A 13,832-nucleotide genomic window follows, 5' to 3' on the forward strand; every position below is an offset into this window, starting at 1 on the left:
TCGTTTACTCTTAGAATAAATACAGTCACGGCTTTGAAGGCCCTGATTGCCCAGTTCTCTCGCCCCTTCACTGTACACTGAAATGGAACTATTTTCCTTATGTGTTTTCCCACAGTTTTGTTTTGTTTTTGTAGGTGCCTAGATTGTTCTCCCCATCATCTCATCTCTGTCTGCCCCCCCCACACTTTTTGCGTCTTGAGCCCCTACTTATCTGTCAGATCTCAAGAGTCATTTCGTTAGGGGAGCCATTTCTTGACCCCCCTTACTGGAGGGACCAAGTCTGTTAATCTGCAGAGAGCTTCATGTAGCTCTGAGTAGCACCATCGGATCAATTTCACAATTTAAAAAATTACTGTCTCCTACTTCGAAAACTTAAGGAAAGCGCAACGTGTGTATCTTTTGCCAACATCTAGCAGATGTAAACCTGTCACAAAGTTGTTCAATAAATGTTGAGGGTGTTAATAAGTTTTGAGATAAACCTTATTTGAAAAATTACTTCTTAATTTGTATTGTCAAAGAAAGAAGCCAAACTCCCTAAATTACTGTATCTCGAAGGCTTATAGTAAGAGTAGATTATTGGTACTACTTGGCGGGTGGTCACCTTAAGAAGTTCCAGGAGTTTTGTACAATTTTAATAGACTCAAGTAGACCAATCTGACTTATATTTGAATTACAATGAGAGTTAACAAGATCTAGTCTTACTTCCCAATGTAAAAAAATTTTTAATTATGCTCATAGTATATACGTACCTGAATAATATGCTACTTTTTAATAAGGATAACAAGGATCAGAAAGATTGAGATTACTGAGTTTTCTAGACGAACAGTATAGACTAAAGATCGCAGACTCCTACTGCTATGCAACTTGGCCTGTAGCAGCTTCTCTTAATCCCTTATTCTCATTCAACCTCAGAACCAGTATTGGTCTACGGATGGCAAAAAAGAAAAAGCAAAAATCTTCTACGAAGTTTCAACGTGCTCTGATAATGGCAGGCGAACCTGTCAAAATCAGCAGCTAGTGTGGAAACCTCTCAGGGAGGTATGCCAAAGGCACAGTGCCCTCTAGTGTTAGGAAGAATTTTTTTCCCCCTTCATATGTGCATTTAGGGTTAAGCAAAGATTATGAGAGCTTCCAACAGATCCCAGATCCAGAGCACAACAAGCTGTTTTTCTACTTTTGTCTATTTACTCACAAGAAAACTGTTGATTGACATCATGTTATAACTGATGCCCTCTAACCTACGTATATTTTAGGGCAGTGACTCCACAGCTCTGCCTTGAGAAGTGGAACAATAATTTATGAACTCTATAACAAATAATGTTACAAATAATAGAAGATGACACATAATCAACTTTTTAAAAATATGAATCAGAGGAGATTCAATTTTATAATAATCTTGTATTCATTCATGGAAAAACTTTTTTTTTTTTTTTTTTTTAGAAAAAGGAAATATAGTATGCAGCAATGGAAGATATGCATGAAAAGTTCTGCTTTGATATTAATACATCTCAGAAAAACACACAGCTGGGACATGGCCAGGTAAGTATGAATCTGAATACAGGGAGAATGGGGAGGGGTGCTCTTTTTGTTGTAAGAAATAGAGAGTCTGGTGATTTTTGACAAATGAGGAATTTATTCATGAAGTTGGGGCAGCCTGGGTGGCTCAGTCAGTTGAGTGTCCCATTCTCGGTTTCGGCTCAGGTCATGAACTCATGGGGTTTGAGAGGGGGCTCTACTTCCAGCTCTGTGCTCAGTGGGGAGTCTGCTTAAAGACTTTCTACCTCTACCCCTACCCCCAACTCGTGGTCTCTCTCATGCTCTCGCTTTCTAAAATGAATAAATCTTAAAAAAAAAAAAAAAATTAAGACTACATGAAGTAGAATTGGAAACAGGGATCTCATCTGTGTAGCCAGGCCACAGGCACTGCAGGGAAAACTGAACAATTAGGCCTCATGGGAGGCTGCAGGGACTGTAGCTTGATGGTTAGTCAAAATCCAAGGTCCTTTATAGTAACAAGAAGGTGTGATTTGAACTCTAGAACTTCACTATTAACATGACTCCATTACTCTTGTCTGTTGCTTCTCCTCCTATTAGCAGCCGACCAATTTACTTTAGATGTCATGGTTCAAATTTCCAAAGAGGAGAATGAAGGTAGCTGTCTAATTACCAAGCTGTGTAATCATAGATCACAGGCTAGCTTATGGATTGGTTGGTTGTCCCTTCAGGTCAGGTGCCTCCCCTAGCCTACTCAGCAGTGGCTGAGGGGCTCGTCATATGGTGTATCCAGCATGCTGCGGGGATCAGATGATTTCCTCATTATGGAGTGTGGGCCCCTTTAGAGGGGAGGCTGAGCATGACGGGTGCTATGAGTAATATCTCTAAGGCAAAATGTGTTTGTGATTCATTTGGCAATATTTTCACTATAAACAATTTGAGTGCTATTTCATTTAAAAAGGTTTGGGGGGAGCTTTCTGTTGGAAGGGGAGTCAGGGATGCTGAAACTTCCGACAGTACCTAACAGAATAGTTGTTTCAAGAATGCACTTTAGGAAATGTGACACTACATTTATAAGGTATATACCTTATGATAAAATTATCCACCAATCACACTTGGAGTGATGTAATGCTTTCCAAATAAATCTTGGTTTATGTTTTAGTGTAAAATATTTGGAGCTATTAGATATGTGGTTCTTGCTGATGTGGATTTTTTTTTCTTCTGATTTCTTTACAATTAATCTAAAAAACATGATTAAAATTGTGAATGTCATTAGAAATGATACCAATCGCCATGCACATTCACACCATACAAATTACATCTGTATAAATAATAGCAGAGAAGATAATGCTGATGCAATTTTAGAAGTTGGTGTTTACTCAGGACACAGGTATAGTAACTGCCAAGTTGAAACTCACCCGCTAATTCTTTGAGTATTTTACACCAATGTTTCTGGTTTCCCTTTCAAGTCTATCCAATGTCTTTAGGGCACTTCACATGAGAGTGTCAACGTTTGGTAGGTCGTTCCAAAATAGAGAGTCTATCTATGACTTGAAGAGGGCATTCTCTGTGGTATTTGAATCCTGGTTTCTTATGAGTGAGTTATTCTAGTTCATTTAGAGACCTTGCTTTCCATCCTCTGTTTGATTTCAGTGGATCTCTGAGTTTGTTTGATCTAATAATGCGGAAAATATCCCTGCTTTCTATTACCTTTTTGAAGAACACCTTACTCCTCTACTACATTTCGAAGTCACTCCATTTTATATGTACTTATCTTTTTCTTAAAGATATCATTTCTCCTTTTTTCCTTCTAACATAGTAATTTTTTAAAGGGAATCTCTGTCTTCCTCCAGCATAATCAGCCTGCTTTCTTTTATCTTTTTAAAAATTTAATTACTTTCTTCACTGCTGGGTTTACAATAATTTAATTTTTTCTCTACTTCAGTCCCCCAGAAGAGCATATTCTCTTTATAATAAAGACCCATGTTCTTTTGTTGTTGTTTCCAATAACACCTACCATTTTTTTTTTTTTAATTTTCTTAACTCTCAAGAACCTACTTAAGACCATGTGGCTTGCGAAACCTCTGGACAAACCACAAAAGTGAAAAACGTTAATCTCTTCAGCCTTTTCCCTTTACCTTTAAATATGGTTCCAGAGTCATGCAAACAGGCATGGATTTGGGCAGGTGATCTAGCTCTGGATACCTAAACCTAGTACTAAAATACTAAAACTAGTACTAGTACAAGTACTATTATAAGACTACTCCAGGGGCGCCTGGGTGGCTCAGTGGGTTCTCTGCCTTCAGTTTAGGTCATAATTCCAGGGTCAAGCCCTGCATTGGGTTCTCGGCTCCGCAGGAAGCCTGCTTCCCTTCCTCTCTCTCTGCCTGCCTCTCTGCCTGCTTGTGATCTCTGTCTGTCAAATAAATAAAATAAAATCTTAAAAAAAAAAAAAAGACTACTCCATAGCCCTTGCATATTAGTCACCTTTGTACTTTGTCGTTCTGCACTTTGGCTGAAAAATACTGTGAAAGAACGAATATTGTTTGTTTGTTTGTTTGCTTTAACAATACCTAACAGAATACCCAAGCCCAGTGTTCAGTGCAAGGAAAAACTGACACAGCCATTCTTGGAAGCCCATACAATCTGCTTGTAAGGACAGGTGCCTGGCTTGCTGAGATTAAAGGAAACTAAAACTACTGAAAAAAATCAGCTCCTGATCACAATACAAACAGCTGAAAACCCATTCAGAAATTTTGCAAATCAGTTGTTAAGTATAATCATGGTTACAAGTTAAATTAAATTAAATGCAGTGTGGTATCCTGAATTGGATTATTGGATTCTGGTACAGGGAAAGGACATCAGTGGAAAAACTGGTGAAATTCAAATGAAGTCTGTAATGTAGTTTGTATATTGCACTAGTGTTAATTTCTTAGCTTTCATAAATGTACCACAGTCATGGAAGATGATAACATTAGAAGCGGCTGGGTGAAGGGCATATGGGAACTCTGTGCTGTCTTTGCAGTTCTCCTGTAAATATAAAGTTATTTCAGGATAAAAAGAATAGAAGCTTTTATTCTGAAATAACTTTATATTTTTGCCACATATACTCATATATAAATTTTATATATTGCTTATATACTTAATTTATAGTTATTATATAAACTTATAATTAAATAAATAATATTTTAAGAGGTAATAAATACTCAAAACTTACCACTTGCTAATTATTTTACTACATGAAGTATTATTTATATTCTTGAGCTCATTTTTGTCTATTTTATCAGTCTAGTAAAATACTTTATCCTTCACATCTGTTCCTAACTCAGAGTTCAGATATTAGTAGCTTGAAATCAGCCATGGTGGGAATATTTATACCTCAGAAACTGGCAAATCCTACAAATCAGGGCTTATTGTTTTCCCAGAGAGCTGGTTGTTAAACATTTACCAGTATACCATTGGGTATATGCCCTAAACTTTTACCAGTATTACGGGGCTTTTAATTTGAGGTCCAGAATTCAAGGAGAGATCTTTCTCATTATTAACCCTTAATAACTCAACTGAAGAATTTTTTTTTAAGATTTTATTTATTCATTTGGCAGACAGAGATCACAAGTAGGCAGAGAGGGAGGCAGAGAGAGAGGAAAGGAAGCAGGCTCCCTGCTGAGCAGAGAAGAGCCAAGAAGAGAGCCTGATGCAGGGCTCAATTCCAGGACCCTGGGATCATGACCTGAGCCGAAGGCAGAGGTTTTAACCCACTGAGCCACCCAGGCACCCCTCATCTGAAGACTTTCTGCTTCTAGTTCTTTTTTTATTTTTTAAAGATTTTATTTATTTGACAGAGATATCACAAGTAGGCAGAGAGGCAGACAGAGAGAGAGAGAGAGGGAAGCAGGCTCCCTGCCGAGCAGAGAGCCTAATGCGGAACTCGATCCCAGGACTCTGGGATCATGACCTGAGCCGAAGGCAGAGGCTTAACCCACTGAGCCACCCAGGCGCCCCTCTGCTTCTAGTTCTTACAATTTTGGGCTAGCTCATTTTGAAGGTCCCAGTCCCTAAGGAGGTACAGTCATGATTCAGACGAATTAGTTGGGACTGCCCCCTGGCCTTTTGGGGCTCTACAGCCTGCTGTACCCACTGGCAGAATTGGAGGTTGCTGTTCTGATCAGAATGGTTGATCCTGATTCGTGAGGGCAAATGGGTTTCTGCTACATAAAGGAGGATTTTGTCAGGAACCCCGAATGTCAATGAGCCATTTTTTTAGTACTGCCTTACCTAATATTCTGCTTATTGGAAAATCCAGTAAAGACAAGGAAGGAAGGTTTGAGTCATCCACTAGGTAAAAACAACCCTGTCTAGCAAAGTCTGACAACGGCAAGGGTAGCTTGAATAGATGCTAGAAAAAGGAAGCTCTGTAGGATTGGCTACATAATTTGCAGAAACCAGGGCAAAATAAATATGTGGGGCCCCTTGTTCAAATATTATCAAGAACTTCAGTATATCAACAGGAGAGTATTGACTAAGTACAGGTCACTTCTAAGTTTAGGGCTCCATGTGGCCACGTGGAATGTACATCCGCAAAGCTGGTCCTGGTGCTGTTATTACCAACTTCACCCCCATGATCAGGAAGAAGTATGGATTGTAGCAGTTATGTTTTACGTCACTTCTTTCTTTTCTTCCCTCCCCCAACTTTTCCTTCCATCGCACATGAAGAACACCAGAGGGAGCTAACACTTTAGGTATCATGAGGGAATATTATTGATGATGACACACAATCTTAAGGGACTTCATGTGTCTTTTATGTTAAGGACATGAACTTTTCATGAGGAGGAAAGACTTGAGAAGGTATGGATGGGAGTATGGCCTGCATCAACAGACTCCTGGACCATTACCTTCTAGTTGCTTCCAGCCAACGGTACCCTTAAAAGGAGATGGGAAAGCAGAGAACAAAATCATGGTATTTATTCCCCTGGCATTTCCTTGAGAGGAGGTAGCTTTGGCCTGCTGTTGTGTCACTGCCAAAGGTCACTGTTCATCTCATGGCAATCCTTTCTACACAACATTCTTTCCTTGTAGGTTCCAGTACAGCTGGCTTTCCTTGCTCCTCCTGGCCTAGGAGTGGTTACAGATTTCTAATATTACTGGCCTCAGGTTCCCTACATGTCCAGTATCCCTTTATAACCCACTGTAAGTAAATACTTCAAATTACTCTAATTCAGGTTTGCCATCTGTTTCCTGTTTGGATCGTGGGTGATATATTTGTGTTCTTCAACTGTAAAATGGGTTTAACACATGATTCTGGAACTTGTTGGGAGAGTAAAATAAAAGTAGATGTATGAGAGTACTTTGCAAACTCTAAAGGTCTATAAAAGTTAATTATGTTTGGGGAAATGAATGTTCTGGCTAATTACCTTCTCAGGATTATTCTAGGTTCTTTGGAAACTATACCGAAAAATCCCCCTCAACGGATATTCACTTTTGTCCTATCTCTTCTCTGCTGAGAACTTTATAATAACGGTCTTTCATTGCCTAGAACAATAGTTGTTTTTGTCCTATCACTAAAAGATCCTCACAGCTTGGATCCTAATCACTTCCCAGTTTATCTTTCTTCTCTGCCCTCACAGCTTCCAGTGAAATAGGTGTACCCCAGGAAAACAGACATATTATTTTTCTGTGTCCTGGCCTTTGCTCACTTAGTCATGTACTCACCCTTCAGCTCCATCTACATCTTGCCATCTCTCAACGCCCAGGATGAAAGCTTAACAAACTCATAGTTACCATATGACCCTACCTCCTAAGAATACATTTGAACGCTTTTTGGAGGTTCTGGACCCATTTCCAAAGGGCATGCTTTCCTCCAAAGTAAGTCATAAGTTTGTAAATTTGTGCAATCTAACTTCGGTGTTTCTCCCCTCTCATTTCTTTGTGGGGTACCTCTGCCATTCCCTGAAGTTACTCAGGAACCTCACATTCTTCTACACCCAATTCTCTCTATAAAAAACCAGTTTCCAGGAAAAGCTCTGAATTCATTTTCACTAAATAAATGACTGCTTGACTTTGATATGTTCTTTCCCTGAAAAAGCACAATCTTTTGCCTTAGGTAGGGTTTTCTCAACTTCAGCAATATTGACATTTTGGGCTCAATAATCCTTTTTTTGTGTGGGGGGGGCTATCTTATGCATTGTAGGATGCTGAGCTGTATCCCTGGCACCAACAGACAAGATGCTAGTAAGACCCTTCTTCTAGTTGTGCTAACCAAAGTGCCTCCAGGCATTACCAAATGTTCTGTGGGAGCAAATCATACCCAACTAAGAACACTGGTGTAGAAGGATGAAGTCCATCGATGCAGTCTTTGGACATTATCAAATCCAAAGGGAAAGCGTTGTATTAGGGCAGTAACTTGGAGGTCCTTCTGAAAATTGTGGACTTTGAGTGTTTGTTGGGAAAGGACTACCTAGTTTTCTAACTGAATTACATGACCAGATCATTTTTCTTTCAAACAAATCTGCACATATACCACACACACACACATTCTTCATACATCCATATTTTCCCCTAACATTTATTACCTACTGATGCAGTTATGATGACTTGTGATCATGAATAAAAATATATTTTCAGTTCCTGTTTTGCATAGGAATATATGGGTGATTAACATATGCATTTGAAATATCCTATATTAGGGTTCTCCAGAGAAACAGAGCCAATAGAATGTGCGTGTTTGTGTGTGTGTGTGTGTGTGTGTGTGTGTGTGTGTGGTGTGTATGTAGAGAAAAAGAGAGGGATTGAGAGATTGATTTATTATAAGGAATTGGTAATGTAATTATGGAGGCTGAGAAATCCCAACATATGCAGATAGCAAGCTGGAAATCCAGGAGAGCACTGGTATAAGTTCTACTCTGAAAGCCAGCAGGCTTGAGACCCAAGAGGAGCTGATTTTTCAGTTGGAGTTGGAAGGCAGGAAAAGATGTCCCAGCTCAAATAATCAGGCAAGAGGAGTTCCCTCTAACTCAACATTTTTGTTCTATTCAGGCCTTCAATTGATTAGATGAGACCCACCCACATTGGGGAGGTATAATCTGCTTTACTCAGTCTACTCATTCAAATGTTTATCTTACCTAGAAACATGCTCACAGACATACCCCCAAAAATGTTTTACCAGTATCTGGGCACCCTGTGGCCTAGTCAAGTTGATACAGAAAATTAACTATTACATCTTCCCATCGACTTTTTGGATAATCCTTAATTATCTTCCCAAAAACTGACTTGGCAGGGTTGATATTGGGATTGCAATCTGAGCCACTAGGCTAGTTTGAGGAATATAGTCAGCTGAGCTCTTCTCAGCTTCGAGGGTTAAGTGGAGCGTTCTGCTGGTTCATCCTTCCCAGAATCAAAAGGACCTTGATAGTACAACCATGCTTTCCCTAGCAATAGTGAGACCTTATGTATGGCAACTTTTTCTGAAAGAGCCACATAGTAAATATTGTAGGCTTGCAGGCCAGTGTAGTCTTTATTGCAGCTAACTACTCAGCGCTGTCACTGTAGCGCAAAAGCAGCTATAGACACTATGTAAACAAATGGGCTAGCTGTGTTCCAATAATATCTTATTTACAGAAAAGCAGGTGGCTGGTCTGTGGCCTGTAGTTTACTGACTCATCTTTATGGTTGCACTTGAGTTACTGGGACTTCTGTATGGCCTGTAGTTTAGACTCATCTTTATGGTTGCACTTGAGTTCCTGGGACTTCTGTATTGCAATGTACCACCCTCCCTCCAAAAAAAGAAAAAAAAAAAAAAAAAGGAAAAAAGATAATGAAATTGCTCAAGCCAAATTTGTTAAGGCTCAGACCCAGAAGTGGCACATCATCACTTCTATTCATATCCCACTGGTCTGGTCTTAGTTGCATAGCTGCTGGGCAGGCTGGGGAATATAGTCTCTACCTAGATAGTCATGTACCTAGCTTAATTTCTGTCATGGTTGAGAAGAACAGATTTTAGTGGGAAACTAGCAGCCACTGCCACATGAAACCAGCCACTTAGGAGACAATTCTGCAAATTACATAATAAGTCTCTCCCTTATTGCAAGTTTTCTTTAATTAGATTAGGAATTTCTTTTGTCTTCATTTGAAATAATTCTCATAAAATGTTTTCTGAGGGTATTATATATAACTGAATAGCTAAACACAATTTAGACCTTATATACTCATTAAGAAATATTTACTGAGTGCTTCTTTGTTCCAAGATATTCTGTGATTTGTACCTTTTGGGAGTTCACAATATGCTTAAAGAAATAAAATATCTCAACATAGAGACTATCAGTAAATATTCTATTATGGAATCATAATGCATTCTATAGGCATCTGGAGGAAAAGGAAGAGATAATTCATATTTCATATCTAGGATATGCTTTTCTATTTTCACACTGAGTAGATCCTGTTGCCTTGTTTTTCATGGAAAGAGTTGGGTACTGGATTTGAAAGACTTGTCCTCAAAAAATTGTTCATAAAGTCATATATCTTAGTATTATCAGCACTTGTCTTCAAGGGGACAGAAATCCATTCAAGAGAGTTGAAGCAAAAAGAAAATCAGTGGCCCGATTCAGGGCCTTTGATAATGCCAGGCCACTGTCTCTTTCTCTTCTTTCCTTCATGTGCTAGCTACATTTTTAGAAGAGCTTTTTCCATGTGGCTGGAAAAATGCCCACTGGCTATTCCATTTACTCAAGATGATATAGATGACTCCAGACAAAAAGGTGGCATTTTTCCCAGTGCCTTCAGCAGAAAAGTCCCCAAATGGGTCACTTTGGCTAAGGAGAAGACAAACAGGGACAGGCCTGCCCTTCATCATGAACTTTTGGCACTGAGAAAGACTAGGTCGGCCCCACCCAAGTGATGCAGAATGGAGATAGGTAGTTTTCCAACAGAAAGTTGGGAAAAAATTGTTCAATAAATTTGTCTTATTTTTGGCTACACATAAAATACACAGTTACATTAAAAATACACAGTTATAATCTTATCTTATAGAATTGCACACACCTCACTGAAATTTAAAAAGGATATATTGACAATATGTTCTTAAACCTTGAAGGATAGATAGGTAGATTGATGAAAGATAATAGATAGATAGATTAGATAATAGATAATAGATGGATAGATTTGAGACTGAGTGCTGGGGCTGCAGAAATGAGTGATACCTGAGGTTCCCTAGCCTCATAAACCTCATGACTAATGGGGTTAGTTAAACATGTAAACAAACATTACAAAACAATATGATAACCATGAACAGATAATGATCTTGCACAAAGGAATAAAATCCTCCTTGGTCTTTTGTGATATTATATCTCACCTTTTTTTTGGCTTTTGTGGGGAACATAAAAATGTAAAACCACACACACCAGATTTAGACTCAGTAAACTTTGGGTAACATCTAGCTGTGTGTCCTTAAGCAAGGATATGACTGCTTTGGTTCTCAGTTCTTATGAGTGTAAAGGGAGTGGGTTGAATTAGATTATTGTCTCGATTCCTCTGTGTTTTAAAATTCTAAATATTTTAATGTATAAGATTGTAAGAATTGGTGGTGACTTAGTTCGTATTGTTAGTCAGGATGTATATAAACTGAGAAGCCACTAGATGTCACCCTCTCACAGATTTTGTGCTAGTCGGACCATATTTTAAATGCCAGGATATCTAGGAGCTGAGTGGGACCTTAAGAATCATTATCTGTTCAATCATGTCCATTAATTAAAAACAAAAACAGACTATTTGGATTAGATAGATAAAATGACTTAGCTGAATTCATGTAGCTAGTTAGCATTAAAACCGGATTTCTTGACTAGTCCAGTGGACTTTACTCTTTCTAAATTGAATAATGCTTGGAAATGATGTTTTGCATCAGTTCTCAACTTTGATAATATTTTTTTGTTCTGCTTTCTTCCTGAACAAATTATTTTCTGAGTAATTTGGGTATCTTGGGTAGACTGTTCAAATGTCTGTGATTTAAGAATATACCAATAACACTGGACCAAAAAAAGTAACATTATTCAGAGATTACTCTTCTGCCTTGAGACCTGCTTGCATATAATTCACAGGAAAATGTAAGAAATTGAGTAGATGTGAGTGAAAATGGAAATCCAAATTCACAAACCCCTGGCTTATCTAAAGTTTAGACTTTAGCAACCTCAGATTTTCCTTTCTTAATATGGCCCTGAATGGAAAGTAAGTTGAAAGGGCTTTCTTCGAAAAGTGAAACAGTTTTTTTTTATGGTCTCTGCATCAAACCCATTAATGCTAACTTCTATATCATCCTTTGAACCTTACCTAAATATGCAATTCTTAATAAACACAGTAATCTAATTCTTGGCTTAGAGGACTCTGGACGATTTGGAATGGAAATGGAACTGTGAGAGGTAGGCCCACTAAAATAAGAAGCCACAGCAGATAGCCTGATTGTAAGGGGACAAATTGTTGGACTCCAAAAAACCCCCACAAAAGTGTATTATATATCATTATAAAATGAAAAGATCTATACAATGACAACCTTGGGTCTTCAAGAAAAGGCTAAATTACATTGTTATCCTTGGTGACATATGAGCTCTTTTTAAAAAATTGAAATATAGTTGATACACTGTTACATTAGATTCAGGTGTATAAATAGTGATTTGAGGACTCTACAAGCTATGCTGTGCTCCCCATAAGCATAGCTAGCATCTGTCACTATGTAACGCTATTACAATACCACTGACTATATTCCCTATGCCGTACCTTTCATTGCCCTGCCTTATTCATTCCCTAACTGGAGATCTGTATCTTCCACTCTCCGTACCTGCGTTGCCCATCCCCCCTCCTCCCCTCTGGCAACCACCAGTTTGTTCTCTGCATTTGTGGGTCAGTTTCTACTTTGTTTCACTTTTAAAATTCTACATATAAGTGAAATCATATGGTGATTTCCCTTCTGACTTATTTTGCTTAGCATAACACCCTCTAGGTTCATCCACGTTGTCTTAAATGGCAAGATCTCATTTTTTTATGGCTGAGTAATAATCCATTTTATATGTATACCACATCTTCTTTATCCATCCGTCCACTGATGGACACTTGGGTTGCTTCTATGTCTTGGCTATTATAAATAATGTTGTAATAAACATAGGGGTGCATATACTTTTTTTCAAATTAGTGTTTTAGTTTTTGGGGGAGTAAATAGCTAGTAGAGGAATTACTAGATCATATGATATTTCTGTGTTTAATTTTTTGAGGAATATTGGTAAAGTTTGCCACAGTGGCTGCACCATTATATATTCCCATCAACAGTACAGGAGGGTTCTTTTTTCTCCACATCCTTGCCAACATTGTTCATTCATTCGTTCTTTCTTTCTTCCTTCCTTCCTTCTTTCCTTCCTTTTCTTTCTTTCTTCCTTCCTTCTCTCTTTCTTTCTTTCTTCCTAGCATTCTGACAGGTTTAAGGTGATATCTCATTGTAATTTTGATTTGTATTTCCCTGATAGTTAGTGAAGTTGTGTGTCTTTTTTTTTTTTTTTTTTTTAAGATCTCATTTATTTATTTGAGAGAGAGAGTAAGTGAGAGAGGAGGAGCAGGAGTGGGGGAGGAGCAAAGGGAAAAGCAGACTCCCCACAGAGCAGGGAGCCTGGTGGCACCGCCAGGGCTCCATCCCAGGACCTCGGGAATAATGACCTGAGCCAAAGGCTGATGCTTAACCCACTGAGCGACCCAGGTGCCCCTGTTGAACATCTTTTCATGTGTCTGCTGGTCATCTGGATGTCTTCTTTGGAAAAATGTCTATTCAGGTCCTCTGCCCTTTTTAAAGTGGTTTTTTTGGTTTTGTTTGTTTAGTGTTGAGTTGTATGAGTTCTTTATATATTTTGGATATTAACCCCTTATCAGATGTATCATTTGCAAATATCTTCTTCCATTCAATAGGTTGTCTTTTCATTTTGTTGATGGTTTCCTTTGCTGTGCAAAAGGTCTTTTATTTTGGTGTAGTCCTAATAGTTTATTTTTGCTTTTGTTTCCCTTGCCAGAGGAGATAGATCTAGAAAAATGTTGCTATGGCTAATGCCAAAGATATTTGCCTATGTTTTCTTCTAGAAGTTTATGGTTTCAGGTCTCACATTTAGGCCTTAAATCCATTTTGAGTTAGTTTTGTGTATGGGGTAAGAAAATGGTAGTTTCATTCTTTTGCATGTAGCTGTCCAGTTTTTCCTATCCTTTGTAACGTTTAAGCCTTTTGAGAAGGATTTCCTGCAAAATGGTTAAAATAAAGTTTGGTGTCCAAAAAGAAGAAGTTTTGCTTATATGGGAAAGTCATTTATATAATGCTTATAAAT

Source organism: Enhydra lutris, unplaced genomic scaffold, assembly GCF_002288905.1.
Source record: "Enhydra lutris kenyoni isolate GAN:26980312 unplaced genomic scaffold, ASM228890v2 scaffoldscaffold5, whole genome shotgun sequence".
NCBI lineage: Eukaryota > Metazoa > Chordata > Mammalia > Carnivora > Mustelidae > Enhydra > Enhydra lutris.